This window comes from Asterias rubens, chromosome 14, assembly GCF_902459465.1.
Source record: "Asterias rubens chromosome 14, eAstRub1.3, whole genome shotgun sequence".
Taxonomy (NCBI): Eukaryota; Metazoa; Echinodermata; class Asteroidea; order Forcipulatida; family Asteriidae; genus Asterias; species Asterias rubens.
The window spans coordinates 8831339-8839552 of NC_047075.1; positions in this window are offsets into that span (position 1 = coordinate 8831339).

Sequence of the window (8214 nt, forward strand, 5' to 3'; positions counted from 1 at the left end):
ACCAGCAGTTAATTAAACAGTATATTGAAAGTCATATGCATGATGTATTTTGGTTTACTAATAATATGAGATTTAGCCTCTAGTCAATGCGCACGCGGCACCCCCAGATGTCAAGCACGACCCCCATAATGTCACGCACGACAACAGACCAGGCTGCGTCTTTACCCTTTACTAATAAATACCTCACACAATATCGCTATTCCGATTGGTGGAGAGCGCGTCACGTGGGGTTGTTAAAACACTGTTTATAAAAGTGTTGTGAGTGGAGACTCCGCGCTAGTATTGATGCAAGACATTTCTTGTTACGGGCGATGCAGGCGCTGTCGGTGAGTGGGCCGCGCTGTGTGTAAAAGGAAAACCAACGAATATGCACCAATACTCTACGCGCATGCGCACGAACGGAACCGGAAAACACAGGCGTACGGACATTTTCTTACTTTAATACGCCTTTTAACCAAAAATGTATTCATGAATGGGAATCAAAGTGTGTTGAATCGGTTTTCAACTAACCGCGACTTCGTCTCGGTAAAATTATCAAGAACCAGGCCTCGTTGAAATAAACCACCGAGGTCTCGCAATTAGCGGGAAATTACTTCTTTTTCAAAACGTCACTTCAGAGGGAGCCGTTGCCCACAATGTTTTATACTATCAACCTGTTCCCATTACTCACTATCAAGTAAGGTTTGATGCTAATAATTATTTCGAGTACTTACTTGACTATTTCAAGAATTGAGTTATATGAATGGTTGGAAAGAACACACCAGCAGCAGTAATTCGGTATTAGTGTAAGCTTTGGGGTGTGTCGCGTTGCTGAGTTATTCCCGTTTAAAATTAACCAACGCACCATTTATGGTGAAAACGAATTACTTAGTAAAGTGATGTTTTGATCTACCATTTCGCGCATAAGAACACAAATAATAGACATAAGTAGAACACAAAACTGTTGTTTTTCATAGCTCTATTGCCTAAAAGTATGTGTTCTAAAGGTTAACCATGCAAATATAGATCTTTAAGAAAAAAAACATTTAAAAAGGGAATCAAATTTTGTAATATATTTTGAGATACACCAGCTGTGAAGGCTAGTCTTTGACAATTACATATAGCGTCCACTGCCTTGGTTTTGCTAGCACACAAGTTCCTGGCCGTTCGATCACACATTTTGCATGACATCGATGCCAGAACAAACTTAAATAAAATGCTCCCTAAGCGAGAAACTCCGAATGAGAAATTGTATTATTTATTGTTCACCAAATAAGACATTAATTTTTGAAAGAAATATTTCAAGGGATGTCTTCTACTGTTATCATCATTATAACGTGTAGGTTTTATGTAAATCTTTGATCTTCGCGGTTTCTTTTTCTTACCAGTTCTGTAACGGTCCATTAAGTAAGAATGGAAAACCCTCAAATGGGTATTAAATTTTAATATTTTAAGGTTTCTCAATTTAAATTGGTGAACCCTTTACTTACACAACATGTGCATTTATTGGAGGTTTATCATATTGAGTTTGTGGAAATTTACGTAGCTGTGATGTCAGTAATACTTTGGTTGTACGAAAACCAGTTATAATTTTTTTAAGTAGGATTTGAAACTTTGCATGGTGGAAATAAGATATGGAAAAGTTTACGTCAACACCATGTAAACTCGAAACGTTGAGTTAATTCGACGGTTCTTTTCAGAACCACCCCAACTCATTTAAGAGATAGTCATTACATGGTGTTACCGCAAACTATTCCGCGATGATTTTTTCGAGTTACAACATTCCGTTTACAATTTTTGATTAAAGGGCAGCGAAAAACACAAAAAAAATGTACAAAATATCAGTAAAAACGCTTTACTTTGGCCTGCTTAATAATATTGGTACCTGATACCGAAGTTAATCGATCGAAAGATAAGTGGAACCAAAATCTAACATGCGGTTATACCCTGTACAGCGTTGGTCAACAAGGTACAACAAGGTATTGCCCATCTAGATTTTATGAATGGAAATCTTGTGGTTTATGAAAACCCATTCAGCAAGATGTAAAACAAGAAGAAGTGAGACCCATTAAAAATAGGTGAACCCTTGCAAAAGACATTGGTGGAAGGACTGTCAAACCAACTTCAAACGCTATTGTTATAGGATTAAGGGATTATCTGATAACTGTCATGAACCTTTTGTTAGATTGTCCCAGATTAGCGGGGATTTATGTCACATATATTTGTGTGCCCTATATGGACTGGGGAGTTTTTTAGGAACCGCGTGTTACATGTCTTAATAAGGCGTTAAATGGAAAACCTCAAACAATGGTTGGAGTTCGTCTAGCAATTTTTGTTGCAATTAGCCTTATTTTGTCCCACCTGTAAGGTCAACTTTATTTTTCTCTCGAGTACACATATATGTTGTTGACACAGGCGTTTTCTTTATAAGTTATGAAACGCAACATTTTAGCAATGAGTTTTTGATGAATTAATAGGAAATTAAAAGGAAAGTGTTTACAAATTGTGTGCTAAGGAAGGGTTAGTCCAAGTACAAGATTTGTCAATGATTATTGAAGATTTGTGTTTGTAACGGCTTTTATTACATTTATGGTTGATTTTAATTACATTTATAGTTGATTGGGTTATTACATTTATTGTTGATTGTTATTACATTTATGGTTGATATTACATTTATGGTTGTTATTACATTGATAGTTGTTATTACATTGATAGTTGTTATTACATTGATAGTTGCTATTACATTGATAGTTGCTATTACATTGATAGTTGCTATTACATTGATAGTTGTTATTACATGTATGTGTGATACAAACCCCACCAACAAATGCGCATGGCGATAGCGGAATTAAAATTTGCACAATATACTACTACTGTACGTACATTACCACGAAACATCAATATAAGTTATCACACAAGCGCGAGTGGAATACGGAAAAATATAGCGCTTCTGCGTGCCATATCCAACGAGGCCGAAGGCCGAGTTGGATATGGGACGCAGACGCGCTATATTTTCCGTATTTCCACGAGCGCGCGTGTGATAACGTATTTATCTTCAAGCAAACTTGGCGCGGGACATAGAACACGCAAGACGCATGGTAGTGATATTAGCTGTGCAACATAGGTTTTTATCACCACTCCATTCTGCCAATCTGATTGGATGATTAGCGCGTACTTGAAGATAATACACTGTGTAAGGCGACCTCGAGAGAATCTGGAAATTCTGAAACCTTGAAACAGTCTAGTATTAAATACCACAAACAAGTTTACTTTACGTTGAAAATAACAATCGAGATATAAATACATTTTTATAGTCAAGGATAAATGTTTGTTTTTACGTCAAACTGTATAGCCCTGCTAATCGAGGCTTTATGTGTTGGCTTAACACAATTTTGTATCGACAATGATTCGAACCCACAAACCGATCCTCTTAGCAACTTTACTTTGAAAAAACATTCATTATTAACATGCCGATGAAGTAAAATCTCAGTCTAAAATCAGTGTTTTTTTAAAGCTTTATAAAGTTACGATTAAATCGGAAATTCTTGAACCAGAAACCATTCTCAAAGCTCGAATTATTATCGTTATCAATAAACGTGTTTTACTTTTCGCAAAATGTGTTTGTATATAATTATATTTTGTTCGAACACAATATTTGTGTACTCATCAAAAAAAAAAAATCCTAAGTTTACCAATTCGATGGGTTTTTAAATTAAACAAACAAGAACTCTAGCGTTAAAAATTATTTCAACTTATTACCATTACATACACCGAAATAAATGTTGAAAGGTTAAGAAATGCTAATGACACTTATTATGTAATTAAGTAACCTAGAGAAAAATTATTAATTAATTTTTTATGTGATTTGTTCAGAATTTAAAACCTTAAACAAACCGTTTTATGACAGTAAGAAACCTGTTGGGTCACCATAGTATGTAAATGTAATCCATTGTTTACCATAGCAAACTATACAAAGCATACCAGTTAATGCTCGTTGGCTGCATTTGCCTTTACCTGTTGTAAATAAATGTCAATTATAATATTTTCGTTCTTCAACATATTTCTTGCTGCTTCAATTTCACCTTGTTCGTCTAGTTTATTATGTGTTGTTCTGTTTTAACTAAGAGACTCTGTATTTGTTTTTAAACTGGCTATATGGGGCGGAGAGTTGTATCTACTTCTTATTAAAATTTAGTTGAATGATGTTTAATGAGTTGTTGTGACCTATTTTAACAGACTAAACTATCAAGTGTGTTCATGTTTTTGTCTCGTCCTGAGTTTCCTTGCTTGTAATTCTGATTTGATTACATAACACATAACACCAACATTGGTTGTTCTGTTTACAATTTCCATCAGTTTTGCGGATCATTTGTTGTATCCCCTAAACTATTTCTCTGAAGACAGAAATCTTAATGCTGCACCTATAAGCCACTAACACAAATCCAAACACTCGAAATAATTATCTCTCATTTAAAAATACATACACGGCGTCCAGGATTTGAACCCAAACCACATTGCTCTAGCTACTGAACTTGTTAATTAATTAATGCCAAGTACCACACTCAGTTAATTTTAGAGCTTTTTCATCAGTTACAAGTACAATTACAACACTTTAAATCAGAAACCATTCTTAAAACATCGTCTTTTACCCAGATATAGGGTTTATTTATGTGTTTGTTTTAGTTAATTTTGCCTTGTTTTCACTCTTGACAAAATATGAAACTGTACTTAATCTTCTGCTCAATCGCAGCTTTTTTACATGTATGTAATTTTGTCAAACTATTTGTTTTGTTAAACCTAGCTTTAAAGATGGTTTCTGAAATGACAATTTTATCAATAATTTATCTTATTAATTAGCACCAATATAATACTACTTTAACACACAAACATTGATGGGTGCAGACATTAATTAAATACGTTACAATTGAGTAAAAATCTAATGCGACAGAAATTCTTGAATCAAGCTGAGAGTGTGATAATTTAGATTGAACAAGTTTCGATCAAAGTATCCCCACCTGTTTCAACGCAAAGGTACAACTTCTCCGTTCGTTTATCATTTTGGCGGTCGTTGTTCAAAGTTGTTTACGCCATTTTATTTTTACAGCTTATGTTCACAAAGCATGCAAGAACTAATCTTCCCCTGTCCATCCTAACTTGTTTATCCAGTGATTAAAGGGAAGGTACACGTTTGGTAATTGGTGTATCCCATCATAAGCATTAAACAACAAGCCTGTTAAAATTTTGGCTCAACCGGTCATCGAAGTTGCGAGAAAATTATGAAAGAAAAAAACGCCCTAGTTGGACGAATTTGTGTGCTTTCAGATAGGAATACAAGATTTCTAGATAGAAGTATTTTATTGTTTTAGTGAGAAATTACCTCTTTCTCAAAAACTATATTACTTCAGAGTGAGTCGTTCCTACAATGTCTTATACCATTAACAGCTGCTCGTTACCAAGTCATTTTTTTTTAAGTTCATATTTGTTTTGAGTGATTCCAAACGTGTACCTTCCCGTTAAGCATATAAAATGTAGCATACGATCCATGTCACATAAAGCAATACAGTCAACCAGTTCCAGGCAATCTCCAAGAAAAAAAGCCAATCACAGTTCAATAGTGACATAATTTTCGTGGGGACTGAACAACGTTGTTGGAAAAAAAATACTCATGAGCCACCAAAGTAGTCATATGTAACATTCACTGCACTTGGTTTACCTCCATGTTAAAGTTGCCTCGTGTGAGAAGGAAACACATGTCTAGAAACTCTATGAGCAACGAGTGGGGTTTAATTTATCTTAAAGAAAACTAAACCTTTGTAATTGATTTGAATTAAAGTCACCTGGAAGTGGTATTTTTCAAAATAAAGCTTTTGTCACTAATATAATGTGTTTTGATGAGTGGAATGTGAATAAACAGTTAACTAAGGTTTAAAAAAAATCAATTCTTATGTTATTTACAATTTTATGAGTAGACCCCGACCCGAGAGGGCGCTGTTCGTGACTTCAATCGAGGCAGACTTTGCCTGTAATGCGTAGAGTAAACACAGTTGCAAAGTACATGTACGGACCAAGTCGTGAGTTTGTACGTTTAAAAGATGCCGACCAGGTGTATTGCTGCTGAATGCAGAAAAACACTTTTTGAAATACATGTACTTTGCACGTGTGTTTACTATACGCATTGCAGGCAAAGTCTGCCTTGATTGACGTCACAAAAGGGGTAGGCGGAGTCAGCCCCCAAAAAAACTTTATATATTTTTTAAACATATAAATCGTGACAAACAATAACTAAAAAAATTGTTTTATTGTTCGTAAGCATATACTCTTATGTTTGAAAGAAAACAAATTATATTTCCAGGTGACTTTTTTTTTTTTTTTTTTTTTTTAAGTTGATGTAAGCAACAAATTTAACACTGTCTTTACGAATCTAGCGAACGGATGATTTACCTTTGCAGCACAATTCGCAATTCAAAAAAAAACGCAAATTTGATACGTTGAATGTTATTTTCTACAAACAAAACGATACGGCAGTTTTGTACGAACAAATTACCTCCCGGTTGGAAAACACCTGGTATTTTATCACATTTATCCATTCCAAATGCTACTCTTTAACTAAACTTGTCAAACAACAATATTAACCGTGCGTACCGTGGTAAAAATGAAAGAGTTTTTTATGGTGATACGATAGCATTCAGTGTGTTCACCTGTATTTTTGGTTACATTAAAACAAATCTTAAAACAAGTCGCGAGTTTCGAGGTGATCAACATCTCCCCAACAGACCATACCAACATTGAGGGACAATGACATTGTGTTTTCATTAGAAATAAGGTAAGGGTTTTACCTAACATATTAAAATTGGAACTCTGTAAAATTCAAATCAATAACAAAGGTTTGTTTTCCTTAAGTTAAACCCCACTCATTGCCCATAAATTCATTTATATACCTGTGTTTCCCATTAAGCGTAGAGTAACTGTAACTTATTTACCAGTTTGTAGGTCTCCCCTGTGTACGAAAGTATATTTTACTTAACATTTGTGATAACTTCTTCTGAATTTTAAATATGGTTTCAGCAGCTATCCACAAAATACAATTCAAAATTACTACGATTAAAACAATGATTATAAGTGCAAAATATGTATTATTAAAGATTTTAGGGCAAACCCGGCCGAATTTAATTGTGTAAATAATTATTTTCATCCGAAAGCCGTGTTTGTTACCACACTGAGAGCATGATCTCAACACGCCGTATAATTCCCAACCGCCAATTGGTTCTTATTCAAAGTACATGTCAAGTTAACTTCAGGCTGCGGTTGAAACGCTATGGGTGCGTTCGTTTAGCTTCCCTGGGTCGACCCCGATGTTGCGTATTATATTTTTTTCCAGGACGAACGTGGGCACACATCTACCCCACGTTCGTCCTCGAACCAGGAAAAAAAACCAGACACGTCACCACGTGAGCCTTCCTGTGGTGACGTCAGTGCACCTCGGGCCAGCCCCAAGAGCCCCACTTGTGGATTGGGTCACTTGTAGTCTGGTTCCCTGACCACAGATTCCTTTACGTCTCTTGTTAAAAATCTTAGGTCAGGTATCACCCACGGTTAAAAATAGAGCATGGCGCAACTTGTCATGGTCGGGGGTCATCTCCAGGGAAACCATGTCTGCACGTACTACTAGTTGCGATAACATAACCCTCCTCCCAACGGCCGCCAGGCCGGAGGGTTTCGAGATCGTCAATTAATGACAATCTGGTTCAACACGTATAATTTCGACAGCTAGTCACCAGATTTTGCCCCATTTTTACCACTTTTAAAAATCATGAAACTTAATCCTCAATCAATGTTTTATGAACACTCAAGTCAAAATATTTTTGAAGAAAAAGGACAAAAACTTACCAGATCCCGGAGCGATTTCCCAGGTTTATATATTTTGAACTTGTCGCATCGCTTTGCAAACGCTTTATTTAGGCACAACGCCTGCATTGGCAATAACTCGCATAAAAACTCCTGGATCTACGGCCGACAGGACTGACATTACGAGTCCGTACCGAACATCAACGATACTGTCCGAATGTTGACGACAACACGTTCGGAACTTTCGGATAACTTCGAAAGAGGAGGAATTCCTCCATTTTGGTCACGTGATTTTGGGTGATACCGGACCCTAAATTCGACAGAGCCTAGTCGGAGATTGTTGGGTCTGGGAACCAGACTAGGTCACTTGGGGCTGGCCCAAGGTGCACT